The sequence below is a fragment of the Stenella coeruleoalba genome (assembly GCF_951394435.1).
Source record: "Stenella coeruleoalba genome assembly, chromosome: 4".
Lineage (NCBI taxonomy): Eukaryota > Metazoa > Chordata > Mammalia > Artiodactyla > Delphinidae > Stenella > Stenella coeruleoalba.
In genome coordinates, this window is record NC_137149.1 from 10,200,348 (window position 1) to 10,213,061 (window position 12,714).

At 34.2% G+C, this 12,714-nt stretch overlaps 1 long non-coding RNA gene across 2 annotated transcripts in view; it reads left to right on the forward strand.

The window, feature by feature from the left end:
- LOC307185564 overlaps window positions 1-12,714 on the forward strand; it is a 210,821-nt gene that overhangs the window by 101,393 nt on the left and 96,714 nt on the right. For both annotated transcript variants that reach the window (XR_013828093.1, XR_013828094.1), the window contains exon 2: window positions 2,398-2,475. This is a non-coding gene — a long non-coding RNA (uncharacterized lncRNA). The remainder of the gene's footprint in view (window positions 1-2,397; window positions 2,476-12,714) is intronic.

Consider the following 12,714-nt stretch of genomic DNA (forward strand, 5'->3'; position numbering starts at 1 on the left):
CCACCTCCTCTCCTTCCTCCAATCAGTAACTCTTCTTGCCTGTTCACTCGATGCCAGCCCCTGTATGCAGCTGTTGTACTGTACCACTGTACTTTTCAAGGTCCTGTACTGTAAGATTAAAAATGTTGTCCTCATTTTTCATGTTTGTTTTTTATGTATTATTTGTGTGAAAAGTATTATAAACCTATTACAGTACAGTACTACATAGCCGATTGTGTTAGCTGGGTACCTAGACTAACTTTGTTGGACTTACGAAGAAATTAGACTTACGAACGCGCTCTTGGAAAGGAACTCGTTCCTATGTAGGGGACTTACTGTATATTGAAAGTGGTGAACTTCTATTATTTGCTTAAGCCATCTAAACTAGAGCATCACCAACAGCTTCAGATAATTTGGGGCAAAGTTTGACAGTACATGTTACTTTAAAAAAGTGGCACTTTGTGGGTTACCTAACGGTATGTTTCATTTGGTCTACATTTTGTGACAGCAGATATTCTTTTCCCTACTCTTCTCTACAAACGATTTAAAGTTGAGCTCCTGCCTGTATTTTACTGTTGGAAGCCCAGCACACTAAAGTATTGGATTGTTCACCTATGGTCTTCTTTTTATGATATCTAATCTTGAGCTATTCTAAGATTTCCGCTTACTGTGCGTAGAAGGGCAAGTGGGGTTAAGCAAAGGAAAAGAAAAGTTAGCAAAATGAGAAAAAATGTTTCTGGATGACACTATAGCACTGAAGGGTCAGTTCTATTTACAAAAGGGGTTTAGTATTAGCTCACTGAACATTTACAATTCAGATGACAAGAAGATACTTTTAAGAGCTGATTTACTATTCTCAGGCCAGTGTTCATGCCAAGTGAGCTAAAGTAACTTCACCAGCTGAGCTAGTAAAAGGACTTAATATGCTCATCTAAGATCCCCACAAGAGTGGCTTTTTGGCTGCAACAACAGGGCCTGCAGCTGTCAGCTTTCTCCGCTGTCACCAGTAGATATCACTGCAGTCAGTTAGAATGACTACAGAGGATTTCAGACAGACACATGCATTTTTTCATTCTTGCATAGGCAGTTGCCCAAAGGTCACTAATCCATGACTGGAGAGAGGAAGTCTTGGCAGTGATCGACTCTTGCATTGACTGAACAGCCATAATCATCTGTCCAAATGTCTTAGTGAGATCAGAGATCAGACTGATCTCTCAACACAGTGAATTGAGTTTCCTTTTAAAACCCATATGGTATAGCTTAGTATATTTAAACAGGTTAACCCTAGTCCAATGGCAACTTTCCTGTAAGTTGAAAATGATCATTAGGAAAAGGGAGAATGGAAAGGAATACGTTAAATGTTTACACTGTAACTATTTCCTAAAATAATAACAGTAAACTTGGTGGTGAGTTTCTTCTTTTCAGTGTTCTTCAGTAGTGAAGAACATTTGGAAATAACTGTTTAATATAAATAATTGTATAATCACAATTTTGCAATTTAAAGATTTTGGCAGGTATACAGTCTATTCATTTTGGTTAATTATTTAATTTAAATTATATCTTAAAATGTTTCAATTTTTTTTAGATTTGTTTTAGATTCTGAGCTTTTAGAAGGCAGGGGTAGCAGTAGCAGAGAATAAGTTTTGTATACCTGAAGTTATCTAATTATTAGAATGTAGTCAGAAATACATAGAAAGCAAGGGAATATTTCAGAAAGTGATATGAAATTAATATTGTGATATTAATATTAAATTAATATTGTGATACTAATATTAAATTAATATTGTGATATAAAATTAATGAAATTCATGTCACACTTGTAGCCAACCCTTAATTCATTTCTTATCATAAGATGCTGTATAGTTACTGTCAAAGTAGTTAATTCTAGCACAATCTTTTTGAGAAAACGTTTTATCTATATGGGTATATAGATATGTTTATAACTACAGCACAGAAAGAAAACCACATCCAAAAACTTTATAAAGTAAGTAAAGTGTTACTTAGGTTGTGGAAAACATGATTTTACATTTATATCTGTATAATACAAAAGGAAATGGAGTCTTAGCACTAATTTTATAATTTGGTTCAAACAATTCTCTTACCTGGATCTGTGGAAATAATAATTTATGCAGAGTTCACACGTAACTAATTCTAGGGGAAAAAAAGACAAATTTAGCATTTGCCTTAATTATCCTCATATTTTATTTGAAAACTCATTAGCTTATGAACATGTATTTTAGGGTGTGTTTTGTATATGCTTTATATGTATATTTCAAATTTTAGCTGTCTTCACATCCCAAGTGGTCACAAGATGGTGCAGCAACTCCAACCATCAAGTTACACTTCACTGAATGAACATTCAAAACAAACAGTGAGGAAGGTCTTCTCACACCTCTCTCTCTTTTTTTTTTTAATCAGGAAGAAAGTCATTCCTCTTCCTGTTTCATCTCTCTGTACAAGACTCCAGCTGGAAAAGTGCTGAGGAGTAATATCCTGGTAAGGAAGAAAGAGGAGAAACAAATTTTGCTGGTTGAGGATAAGCAATGTCTGTCACACTCACTATACTTACCACAAGAAAGGACATTTTAAAATCCTTATATATATAGAGGTGGAGTGAGAGAGCCACCCTATTTGACTTACATGTGGGCTGGTAATCCTGGAAACTAGAAATGCAGGAATGTCAGCTTTCAAATTTTGTAGTCAGTGAATAACTGGAAAATCACAAAGATAAGAAAGTAGTCTCCTTGATGTAGAAGATAATTGCATTTGAATACCCTTGGTGACAAACTATATCAGTTTGACACCTGTCTAGAAAATTTGTGTCATAATTTTGAATAACTGATATTTGTAGAGTAAATTTTTTATCAGTAATAAACAGAATTGATAGGGCTTGTTTTTCTATTGTATAATCTCTAGTTTTGTGCAGTTCTCAGGAAAAAATAATGAAGCTACAAAATATGAGTAGAATGGAACCTGGGTAACAAAATTTTTTAAAAGTCTAAGTCTGGGACTGATTTATGGCTGACTAGACAAAACGATTATACTAGAGGACAGGGAAAAAATACTGTCCACCCAGACACTTGTTTTCCACTTAAGATTAGGGAAAATAGAATTGGGGCTGGGATTTAATGTCATGAAAAATCCATGCTATTTCCTTTCTATTTTGAGATTTGCTATTTGACATACTGAAATAGAAAACTGAGAGAGCAAAGGACGGGACTTGTTTGAGGAAAAATTAGAAGTAAATCCTAGAGCTCTACAAAAGGACATGCTACTTGAAAGATTTGTATTGAACTCTTGCCAAATTCAAAGCTCTGTATAAATAAAAGTTCAGTGAATGGAATATTTTTAAAAAAACGGTTACCCTTCTGCTCTAATTTGTTTCTAGTAAATGCAAAAGCATTTTAGGAGAGTAAGATAAATATCACTCTCAAAAAGTAGGGCATGCTTTTATATGGAACTTAATCTTGAATATCGACATTGACTTCCCATAGTGTCCTGAATTTTTAAGGCAAGCATTTTTTCTCGCATAACTGTATATTTCAATATTAAGTTTGATTGTTTTGGGGAAGACTGCTGTCATCTAGCTGCTGATTTATTCACTGAATACGGTATTTGAAGAAGCACCTGGCAAAGCATAATGTGTAAATAGGCCCATAGCATATGCATTTGTGAGTGATGGAGATGATGAAGGCAGATTATAACCAATCCACTCTATTGTCCTTTTTTCCTTGGAAAATACTGTCTATACTAAATCACTGAAAAAGTCTTATTCATTATTATAAGTAAGATAATAATACATAATTCACAAATGTTAAGGTGATCTATTTAGATAGCATAGAATTTTAAGTTTATAAATAAAATCAGGTAATACATCTCACTAACTAATGAAGAATTTTAAAAGCACTTGATTATCTCAATAGAGTGTGGACATATACTGATTAATCTATGAAGATAGAAAGAAACAAAAAATAAACAAAATGTTCCAGGAAGTGGTTCCTATAAATCTTATATGGGAACAAGTAATCTATTGAGATGAATTTTACTACTTTTTATTCTCCATTTCAATTAAAAATCTTTTTCCAACACAATTTTTTTAACCAGGCTATTCTTTTTTTTTAACATCTTTATTGGAGTATAATTGCTTTACAATGGTGTGTTAGTTTCTGCTGTATAACAAAGTGAATCAGCTATACATATACCTATATCCCCATATCTCCTCCCTCTTGCGTCTCCCTCCCACCCTCCCTATCCCACCCCTCTAGGTGGTCACAAAGCACCGAGCTGATCTCCCTGTGCTATGTGGCTGCTTACTACTAGTTATCTGTTTTACTTTTGGTAGTGTATACCTGGCTATTCTTAAAAGCTTTGTCCTTTCATTGTTTAAAATATATATTTATTGAGTACCGACTCTACGCTAGAATTTTTTTTAAGTACTGGAGATGCCCAGTTCATGCTTGTCTCTCCTGATGTCTCATCCAAAGAAACTGTATCCTTTTAGTGTCCTGACTTAGTCATTTCCTGTAGTTCTCAATACACTATCTCGCCGTAGTATGTGTTTCTTGTATATTCTCTGATACAGAAACTGGACTTGGGGCCCAAAGCAAGTATAGTTTCTAGAGAAGGCCTTTACCAAAACAGCAGTTCAACAGCTTTTTATTCAAACTATGTAGAATTTGCAAATTGTCTTCTCTTTTTATGAAACACCATCAAATATCTGCTCTTTCTATGCAAAATGCTTGTATTTGACTGCACATGAAACCTGTACACACACAGAATCAGATTTTCAGGAAAGTGCTTCCACTCTTCAATTTTCTCCTTACCATTAGAATAGAATTAAACAGTCTTTGGGCTTTGAAGAACCTGGTGTAGTAGATGAAGCCTTAGGTGGACGGTAAGATCATTGGTTCTAGGCAATGCACTGCCTCTTATTATGACCTTAGAACATTACTTAATCTTTTTATGCCTCGATTTCCCTTTGGATGTCTTAGAGCTTACCTTGCTACCTCACTAGAGAAAACTATATATATATATATATATATATATGTGTGTGTGTGTGTGTGTGTGTGTGTGTGTACATATATATATGTATATATATGACAGTCTTCTGTAAAATAAAGTCTAAAAACCAGTAAAATTTGTTCTAAATTTCTCTATTATAGATACAAAATCCAGTTAGATATTTTTTATTCTTTAAGAAGGTATTTTATTGCTTTAAAGTTGATCACTATACTTAATAAACTATACCATGAACATTTAATCTAAGCTAATATTTTAACTTAGTATTAGGATATCATCTCATAGAGCATAAAATACGAAGAGCCATTTCACACAAGTTTTTGCTCTACATATTAGGCTTTAAACTTTTAATTTAATCATTCAGATCAACTAGTAGAATATTGACCATTTTTACCCTCAACCCCATTACCCTTTTTGATCTCCCAGTTATTTTAAAAAATTATAATGAAGTATTGCTAACAACAGCGGCTATTTTGTTGAAGTTTGACAGGAAGAAATATAATTTACTCCATAAATCAAAGACATTTGGATTACTAGTAAGACCAAAGCAAACTTCTTTCCTTGAATTAAATATTCTTCTTTCAGAGTTAAAGATCATAAATTTGGAGTCTCATATGTGTTATGCACTTAGTAATAACAGAAATACAAATTTATGTGTCAATATCATGAATCATTACAAAATATGTTTAACACATGTGCAGTTGAATTCATTCACAGTTCTACAAGAAAAGTGTTCTCAGAGATCACTTACTAACACTTTAAATAGTTTTGGTATAATACAAAGTGTGACATACAGCATGAAATAAGTGTTCAGCACTTAGTAATTGTTTTACGAAGCTTCTTTTTGTTTTTGCTTTTTGTTGTGTTTTGTTTTCTTTTTAAGGGCATGAGAAAGTACAAAAACTTTACAACAGATTAGGTTCTTTGAGCTCAGTGTTTTTTGTTCCAGTCAAGATTCTTTTGGTTACAGAGACTGGAGACTCACTGAGCTCCTCCAAGAGGGGCAGAGTATTAGCAATGTCAGTGCTTCAGCGTTCAGAGGTCCTCCAGTCTTGGAAGACAGGAAATGAAGTACCAGCGTGTGAGCTGTAGATCTGGGAACATGTAATCAGGGGAGGCTGCTTTTTCCATCCCTCTCTCTTCCAGTTCTTCCTGCTTCTTCCTCTATATTTTCTGCTGTAATGAGGGAGTGGAAGGGACAGTCTTCTTTCTCCATGGAAATAGATTTCTTAGGTTACTGCACTTTCTACACATAACCTGAGTTTATATGATATTTCCATTTCAGTACCAATACCTAACTGGTTAAGACTTTTAGCTCCTGTAGCACGACTATAATTATTCTAGCCTGGATTAGCTCCCTAAATGTGACTTGTCTGGATTTTTTTTTTTAATGCTTAAGGAAATTATACTTTTATTTCCTTTACTTTTCAGCATCACCTACTAACAGGTATGTTTCATGGAATTAATGTTTATAATACCCATTTATTTGAATAAAATATTTTAACCATTTTTTAAATTGAAGTATAGTTAATTTACAATGTTGTGTTAGTTTCAGGTGTACATCTATATATTTTTCAGATTCTTTTCCATTATAGGTTATTATAAGATATTTAATATAGTTCCCTGTGCTATACAGTAGGTCCTTGTTGGTTATCTATTTTATATATGGTAGTTAATCCCAAACTCCTAATTTATCTCTTCCTGCTGTCCCCTTTGGTAACCATAAGTTTGTTCTCTACATCTGTGAGTCTGTTTCTGTTTTGTAAATAAATTCATTTGTGTCATATTTTAGATTCCACGTATAAGTGATATATGGTATTTGCCTTTCTCTTTCTGACTTACTTCACTTAGTATGATAATCTCTAGGTCCGTCCATGTTGCTGTAAATGGCATTATTTCATTCTTTTTTATGGCTGAGTAATATTCCATTGTGTATATATACCACATCTTTATCCATTCATCTGTCGATGGACACTTAGTTTGCTTCCATGTCTTGGTTATTGTAAATAGTGCTGCTATGAACATTGGGGTGCATGTATCTTTTCAAATTAGAGTTTTCTCCACATTATGCCCAGGATTAGGATTGCTTGATCATACAGTTATTTTATTTTAATTTTTTGGAGGAACTTCCATACTGTTTTCCTTGGTTGCTGCTCAATTCACATTCCCACCAACAGTGCACAAGGGTCCCTTATTCTCTATATCCTTGCCAACATGTGTTATTTCTAATCTTTTTGATATTAGCCGTTGTAGCAGGGATGAGGTAATATCTCATTGTGGTTTTGATTTATATTTCCCTAATGATTAATAATGTAGAGCATCTTTTTCTGTTCTTTGGGAAAATGTCTATTCAGGTCTTCTGCCCATGTTTAAATTGGATTTTTTATTTTTTGCTATTGAGTTTTATGAGTTTTCTTAATATACTTTGAATATTAGTTTCTTATTAGATATAAGTTTTGAAAATATTTTCTCCCATTCAGTAAGTTGCCTTTTTATTTTGTTGATGGATTCCTTTGTTGTGCAGAAGCTTTTTTGTTTGACATAGTTCCATTTGTTTATTTTTTCTTTTGTTGCTTTTGTTTTTGGTGTCAGATTTAAAAAGTTATCACCAAGACCTATGTCAAGGAGCCTACTGCCTATATTTTCTTCTAGGAGTTTTATGGTTTCAGGTCTTATGTTCAAGTCTTTAATACATTTTGAGTTAATTTTTGTCTATGGTATAAGGTACTGGTACAATTTTATTCTTTTGCCTGTGGCTGTCCAGTTTTCCCAACACCATTTATTGCAGAGGCTGTCTTTTCCCAATTGTATATTTTTGGCTTCTTTGTTGTAGCATACAATATTAATTACTGTAGCTTTGTAATATAGCTTGAAATCAAGGAACATGAAGTTACCAGCTTTGTTCTTTCTAAAGATTGCTTGGCTATTTGGGGTCTTTTGTGATTCCATACAAATTTTAGGATTGTTTGTTCTATTTCTGTGAAAAATGCTTTTGGGATTTTGATTGGGGCTGTACTGATTCTATAGATTGTTTTGGGTAGAATAGACTTGTAACAATATTAATTCTTCCAACCATAAGCATGAAATATCTTTACATTTATTTGTATCTTTAATTTCTTTCATTAATGTCTTGTAGTTGTCAATAGGCCTTTCACCTCTGTGGTTAAATTTATTCCTAAATTTTTTTTTGATGCAAATGTAAATGAGATTGTTTTCTTAATTTCTCTTTCTGATAGTTCATTATTAGTGAAGAAATGCAACAGATTTTTGTTGCATTCTACCTTGCTGAATTCATTTATTAGTTCTAACAGTTTTTTGATGGAGTCTTTAGGGTTTTTTATATATGATATCATGATATCATGTTATCTCTAAATAGTGACAGTTTTTCTTCTTCCTTTCTATTATGGATGCCTTTTATTTCATTTTCTTGCATAATTGTTCTGGCTAGTACTTCCAATACTATGTTGCATAACAGTGGCAGTAAGTGGACATCCTTTGTCTTATTCTTGATCTTAGAGGAAAAGCTTTCAGCTTTTCATTGTTGAGTGTTATGTTAGCTGTGGGCTTGTCATAAATGGCCTTTAATATGTTGAGGTACGTTCCCTCTCTACCTACTTTATTGAGCATTTTTATCATAAATGGAGGTTGAATTTTGTCAAATGCTTTTTTCTGCATCTATTGAGATGATCATAGTATTTTTATCCTTCATTTTGTTAATGTGGTGTATCACATTGACTGATTTTCGGATGTTGAACCATCCTTGTGTCCCTGGAATAAATCCCAATAGATCATAGTATATGATCTTTTCAGTGTATTATTGAATCTGACTTGCTAATATTTTGTTGAGGTTATTCGTATCTATGTTCAATATGAATATCAGACTGTAATTTTCTTTTATTGTGGCATCCTCATTTGGTTTTGATATCAGGTTAATGCTGGTCTCTTTAAATGTGTTTGGAAAAGTTCCTCCCTCTACTTTTTTTTTTTGGAAGAGTTTGAGAAGAATTGGTATTAATTCTTTTTCAAATGTTTGGTAAAATTCACCAGTGAAGCTATCTGGTCCTGGACTTTTGTTTGTTGAGAGGTTTTGGATTACTGATTCAATCTCCTTCTTAGTAATCTATCTGTTCAGATTTTCTACTTAGTCATGATTCAGTCTTCGTAGGTTGTATGTTTCTAAGAATTTATCCATTTCTTCCAGGTCATGCAATTTGTTGGTGTATAATTGTTCATGTCTCTTATGGTCCTTTGTATTTCTGTGGTATCAGTTGTAATATCTTTTCTTTCATTTGATTTCATTTATTTAAGTCCTGTTTCTTTTTTTCTTGGTTAGTCTAGCTAAAGGTTAGTGAATTTTATCTTCTCCAAGAACTAGCTCTTAGTTTCATTAATCTTCTCTATTGTCTTTTCAGTTTCCATTTCATTTATTTCTGCTCTAATCTTTGTTATTTCCTTTCTTCCAATAACTTTGGGCTTTGTTTATTCTTCTTTTTCGCTCTTTGAGGTGTAAAGTTAAGTTGTTTGAGACTTTTCTGGTTTCTTGAGGTGTAGGTACCTATTGCTAACAGTTCGCCTCTTAGAACTACTTTTGTTGCATCCTACAAATTCTGGTGTGTTACATTTTCATTTATCTCTAGGTATTTTTTTAACTTCTTTTTTGATCCCTTCTTTGATCCATTAGTTGTTCAGTTGCATGTTGTTTAATCAGCATATATTTTTGAATTTTCTGAAATTTCTTCATGTAATTAGTTTCAGTCACCTACAAAGGAATTCATACCCCTGTATGGTCCCTGATTTTTGTGACTGCTGCTGGGGACACTTCTACATCACCTGGCTCTGGTGGAAAGTGGGGCTTATGCTTGTGGGTCCCACAGGACTATTATTAATGGAGAAAGAGCTCTTAAACAGCTCCCACCCTTAGCACACAGAAGGATGCAACAGACACAGGAGCTTGGCCTTTCTGTGAAGGAGACCTGTTAGCTAATCATCATGACTGTGACCTGAGGGGCAGATTGCTAATTAAGCATGCATCTAAGGGCTGACTTCCCAGACACCTTGGAGGGCAGGTGTTATTTTCCCACTCATATCTGCCACACTCCAGAGAGCCAGTGTCTCCTGGAGGAGAGATTTAAATGGTCTGGTGGCTGTTTTGGAGGGTTGACACCCAAAAGACACCCCTTTGTTACCTGGCTCTGGTGGCCAGGAGGCCTTGCATTCCTGGGTACCATGGGACTATGCCAATTGGAGAGACAGTTCCTGGCAGGCTACCCCCTTTAGGGCACTGCACAGGCAGCAGACTGAGGCACAGCCCCAGTCTTTCTGTGAAGGAGGCCTCTTTGCTTGTCCTGGAGTGTCAGCCTGAGGGGCAGGCTTCAGGTTTGGCACACATTTGGTGGCCTATGGAGTTCCTCTTAAGGATCGTATGTCATGGACACCAGCTTGGTGCTTCCCTTCTGCCTTGCTTGGCTCACTGGTATCTCCGAGAAAGGAGCTTATACACTTGCCTGGAGCCCTGATTTTTGTGATTGCCATTCAGGGAACACCTCACGATCACCTGGCTCTGGTGGCCAGTAGGGCTTACTCTTGCAGCCCCTCAGGACTACATACTTCCTGAGGTCTGGCTTCCAGTCATCCTGAATCTGGGTGCTGAGATTCTCCCCTTTGGGACAGTAGCAGGTCTTGGCACATCCTCAGCTACTGGGAGATAAAAATATAATCTGCTTGGATAGGTTTGCGAGCTGACCAAGAGCTGAGGCAAGGCTGAAGGAAAAGGTTCATCTGCTACCTGAGGCCATTCCTTTAAGACTGAGAGAGGTGGTTCTTCCATCTACTATGTAGAAACCATCACAGAAAGTCAAGCAAAATGAAAAACAGAGAAATATGTTCCAAATGAAAGAACAAGATAAAGCCTCAGGAAAAAAACCTTAATGAAATAGAGATAAGTAATTTACCTGATGAAGAGTTCAAAGTAATGATCAGAAAATGCTTACTGAACTGGGGAGAAGAATGAGTGAACACTGTGAATTTTTTAATTGCAGCTGACATTACTGTAACTCAAAAAATAACAGAAAGTTATCACAATAATGGCTATTGCATTTTGAGCACTAATTATGTGCCAGACATTGTTCTAAATACCTTGTACGTAATTCACTTAATCCTCACAATAACCATATAACATAGGTGTTATAATTATTTCCATTTTTACAAGTGAAGACCCTAAAGCACTAAGTTGAGCATTATACTAGAATTAATGAGCTTAAAAGCATTTGAACTCAATTTTGAACGTAGCTATTCTGATTCTAAAGATCTGCTTTGAACTGCAAAGAACTACATCATAAAAAGTGGCTTGAGCCCCATAATAAGTTTTTGGTAAGTATTATTGTTATCTCCATATCTCCATTTCCAAGTGAAGAGTGACTATTCAGATGAGGAAACTGAGGCTCTAAGAGTTTCAGGGGCTTCCCTAAATCCACACAGCCAGTTGTTTCAAATAGAGAATGTGAATTCAAACAGAGTTTGGCTCTGTATCATGGACTTTAAAAATAGCACCTTTAGTTATTATGCAAAATAAAAAAGCAATCAATTCTGAAGCATTTGTTTACAGAGACTTAGCTATAGATGGAACTGTCTTTTGTCGCCCAGATCTTTAACAGAAAAATTTGATAAAAATATCAGGTATTTATAGTCAGAGCAAACTAGGTCAAACTTTCATTTTATTCATTGTATGACTACAGCCAAATTACTTAACCATTCTGATCCAAGTACTGATTCATAGATTATTATTACCTGAACAGATTCCAGGCACAGTGCCAGGCATGTTGGATTTCATTGTCTTGGTAGATTGTGTTTTGTCTGTAACACCCAAGGACCACCCTTTACCTATTTTGTAATTTTGCTTAGGTTTTGTTCAGTTATATTTTCAGAGTGTGTTGATGATTCATTACTAATGTATTATTTAAATGTAAATTAAGCACAACAATGTGAATATACTTAACATTACTGAACCGTATATTTAAAAGTGGCTAAGATGGTAAATTCTGCTATATATATGTAACATAATTAAAAATAGAAAAAGAAAATGTGTAAATTAAAATTTATTATATGTCTAAATAACTCAAGTCTGCACAGATACAGTCTTGACTATACTCACATTGTACTACTTACAATACTCACATTAATTATGATTGTGTATATGTGTTCCACAATATTTAATTTAGTGAATAATAACAGATGAAATCTATAAGTAAACAAATAACTTAATTTTTATCATTATTAAGAAAATTGATGTCATTTATATCAATTAACATTTCCTGCAACAACATAGTTTTCACTGAGTATGGAATGACCATAGAATTTGGACAATTTTGAAAGTGAGTGGGAGTACAGAAAACAGTCAGACCAAGGATACTATTATAAACTGTAACTATCCTGGGAAAACCTGAACCTAGAGTCACCCTCTGTGTGCAAATAATGAAATAGAAGTCCACATTGTTTAAGTGCTAGGTCAAAGGAAGTAAAAAATAAATAAAATTAACACTTATTTTCTTCAAATTTATAACTAATTAAATTTTATTACATCTGTTCTCTTCCAAAGCAATCATTCTTGATATGAAACTTGTAAATTGTGAATTAGTTTCCATATTAAAACTTTGCCATTTAGACATACGTACAGGTAAATAAGTTAAAAATATTAAGAACTATAGCATGGAAATTATA